The sequence below is a fragment of the Penaeus monodon genome, chromosome 1, assembly GCF_015228065.2.
Source record: "Penaeus monodon isolate SGIC_2016 chromosome 1, NSTDA_Pmon_1, whole genome shotgun sequence".
Lineage (NCBI taxonomy): Eukaryota > Metazoa > Arthropoda > Malacostraca > Decapoda > Penaeidae > Penaeus > Penaeus monodon.
In genome coordinates, this window is record NC_051386.1 from 13220478 (window position 1) to 13224459 (window position 3982).

The 3982-nt window shown below is 32.9% G+C and overlaps 1 protein-coding gene across 1 annotated transcript in view; it reads left to right on the top strand.

The window, feature by feature from the left end:
* LOC119592959 (follistatin-like) overlaps positions 1-1980 on the top strand; it is a gene marked incomplete in the record, with an annotated part of 123850 nt that extends 121870 nt beyond the window's left edge. The window contains 1 exon segment of the mRNA XM_037941878.1: positions 1-1980. This exon segment is cut by the window's left edge and continues 279 nt beyond it.
* Positions 1981-3982: the final 2002 nt, after the last annotated feature.

Below are 3982 nucleotides of genomic sequence, written 5' to 3' on the forward strand. Positions count from 1 at the left end.
TGCTTTGGATGAGGTTTTGTGGATGAGGAATAGATATTAGTGGCTTTATAAAGCTGTTCATTGCATCATTCGTGGGTGAGACTAGAATGCGCGCTATAGTGAAGTTATGATCATTAATTAACGAATCTGTGTGAGAAATATAGGATGGACGGTTCTACAGAGCACAAATGATATTATTTTAAGACTTCTATACAGCTCTAATTGTATGTGTTACACTATAAGAAATATATAAATGTACTGTGTTGTTTTACACTACGGTAAAATGTGAGATGCTTTCGTGGTATTTTTTAACATATTCCAACGACGTCGAAAATGTGTCTGGAATTAATCATGTCAGCCTCTCTCTGTTTCTCTCAATGCTTATATATATATCTTTTCCTTATTTTGTTATATTCTTTATATCGTATCACTGCAGTCGCTCCTTAATACATATAATTCTACAACGTAACCAGGACATTGTACAAAATACACTTCAGTATACTTCATTACGTATGGTTACAGAGCTATTTCGACACTTTGTTTTGTTATCTGTGTTCCTTTTGTGTTGGCTATACACAAAACCATTATTCTCCCTCTCCCTCTCCCTCTCTCTCTCTCTCTCTCTCTCTCTCTCTCCTCTCTCTCTCTCTCTCTCTCTCTCCCTCTCTCTATCACTCTATCTCTCTCTTTTCAACTCTTTTTAATCGTAACTGACGTGGTTTGATATAATAAGCACTACTTGGTTTAGATTTCATCGATTAGCTCGCATTTATTTATTTTTCTCCTTATCTCTTTCCTTGCCACTTTACAGCATTTCGTATGGTTTTATAGCGATTTAGGAAAAGGATTACTCACTCGTTTATTATACATTATTGCATCTTTCATGTCTCCTTCCAGTCTATATTTTAACGTTTTTTTTATTACACCTGTATGCTAATAAATCAATTTGTAACATACTTTTCATGAAAAAATGAGATTAACATAAGTTTTTAATAAATATGCAAACGTCTTGATTATCTATCAAATTGGCGTGATTATTAGCAATGGGTATTCCGTTTCCCTTATTAAAAACCTAATTCTGTTACTCTTATAATGTTGCACTTTTTCAGACATACGTTGATACTGATTTGCCAATAGCTATGTGATATCTGTACAGTGGGTTTTACATAATCTGCGAATCCCCAGAAAGTTACGTTACCCTTTGACACTGACAGAAACAGGTTTAACTATTCCTGTATCTAGATTTACTAAAAGGGCGGTAAGAAGATTGTACTTTTCCCCTATCTAAACCAACATAAGTAATAGTTGCTACGGTGTTCAAAATGCTGGCCATTTCCCAGCGCCCGCAAAGGAAGGTATTAAACAATTATGATTTGAGATGTATATTTCCCGTTCAAAACGCAGAATTTCAGCGCGATTATGACTCCACTATCTCGTTTTGAATTCGACGAATAGATGGTACTATCACCTGGGCAATTTGCTGAGGTTAAGTGGGATCCAAACAAGCAGGGATGTCACGACTAAAGTGATTGGTGATGAGACTGTGTTTTGGTCGCTCTCTCCGCCTTGTGGTTTGCCTAATGGCGGACACTTTATAATACTGAAAGAGTGTTTGTAAAAAGTGCGTGGGAACTCTGCACTGAGTGTTCTTGTTCTGTTGCAGAAAGTAATTCACTCGCAATTGTGAATAAGTTTGCAGTGGAGAAAAAAAAAAGTTTTCTGCAACTGTGCTCTTTTGAAGTCTATTGTCTAAGTACCTACATAGAATGCGACAATGAAATAAGTTTTCTTAAGTTTTATGCATTATGTGTTTACATATTGTAGTGTTATAACGAGTTGTTATAACAAACTGTTTTTGAAATCAGATGTCTGAAAGGTACAGAAAGCTGAATCCTTTTTATGTACTATGAATAATTAAAAAATATAAAAGGAATACCGTGGTTCTGTATTACCGCTTTAGTGTGTACAGAATTAGCATAATAAAATAACATCTTGACAGTATGAAGAATTATGATTCTGGACGTATTCTCTTTTAACACACCTTTCAGTGCATTTTAGAAGATTTTTTGAAATTTCATTGAATGATGAAATATAGGAAAAAGTTTATACATGACGTTTTAATGTGTTTGATATCTGTCTATATTACATGATTCACAAAGTCCGTTGAAAGAATATTACTTAGAAAAAATATATAGACAAATGTAAAGTTTATATTATAAGAATAATTACATAAACAGAGTGAGAGACAAAGAGAGAGAGAGAGAGAGAGAGAGAGAGAGAGAGAGAGAGAGAGAGAGAGAGAGAGAGAGAGAGAGAGAGAGAGAGAGAGGGGGGGGGGATACACAATTTATAACGAACTAAAAAAAAAATCTGTATATGATCCACACTGAAACAATAAAAAGTTCCTATCTATTCATTAACAAAGAAAAAAAGAGAAGAAAAAAAACTTACAATATCGCCCGCCAGTTTAACGTATCTTCTCGGGAGAGATATAAATAATAGAAAAGGTAAATACTGAATGGAAATCCGCTTTCTGTTTGGTTGTATTCTTTTAATATTCGTGGAAATTAAACGTAAATATTGTTTCGTATGCAAACATACATACATACACACACACACACACACACACACACACACACACACACAACACAATATATATATATATATATATATATATATATATATATATATATATGTGTGTGTGTGTGTGTGTGTGTGTGTGTGTGTGCACGCACGCGAACACACACACACACACACACACACACACACACACACACACACACACACACACACACACACACACACACACACACGCACGCACGCACCACACACACAAACACACACACACACACACAACACACATATATATATATGTATATATATATATACATGTATATATGTGTATATGTACATATATATGTATATATGTTCACATATATATATTTACATATATATGTATATGTATGTATATATATGTATACATACGTACGTACATACAATATATATTTTATTTATTTATATTTATATTTTGTAGAAATATATGTAAATTTATATATGTATATATATACATATGTATTTCTGTATTATATATAAATATCTATGTATTATGTATATTATGCATATGTGTATACACACATATAAATGTGCATATATATGTATGTATGTATTATGTATATATGTATGTGCATATATATATATATATATGTATATATATATATATATATATATATATATATATATATATATATATATACGTACATATATATATATGTATAAATATATATATAAATATATATAAATAAATTTATATGCTCACACACACAACACACACACACACACACACACACACACACACACACACACACACACACACACACACACACACACACACACACACACACACACAGAACGCAGAATACGGCAAACAAAAAAAAACCCCAAAAAAAAAAAAAAAAAAAAAAAAAAAAAGTGACGCAAATTGAACTCGGCTTGGCTTACATAACAGGCCACTTCTCGTCTGCATGCAACCTGATACACACTTAGGGATTATCTTCATATTTCAGCTCTGGAATCGATTCAGCAGATTATTACAGAGAATCCAAGATGGAGACCTAATGCCGGAGTGTAAAAAAAAAAAAAGAGAAAAAGTGGAGAATAAGTTTGAAAGGAGAAACAGACTGAAATGTAGTAAATAAATATGAATAACATTCGAGGTTATCGCTTCTCTCTCTCTCTGTGGTGGAAAATTAGGAACCATTTCATTGTGACAGATTTTTGCTCCTCTCACTCTCACGGGACATCAAATTAGTTCAATAAAGTTAGGATTAATACATACAAACCCTCTCCTCTCCCCCGTCCCCACACCCAAACACGAAGAAAGTGTTAAATGTGTATATATATAAGTAAGGATTTTCCCCTACGTGCCTCGTTTTAACTCTCTAAGCTTTTAATCCTATATGTATGTACTATATTCATTATATACTAGTGTACCCTTAGAAATCAT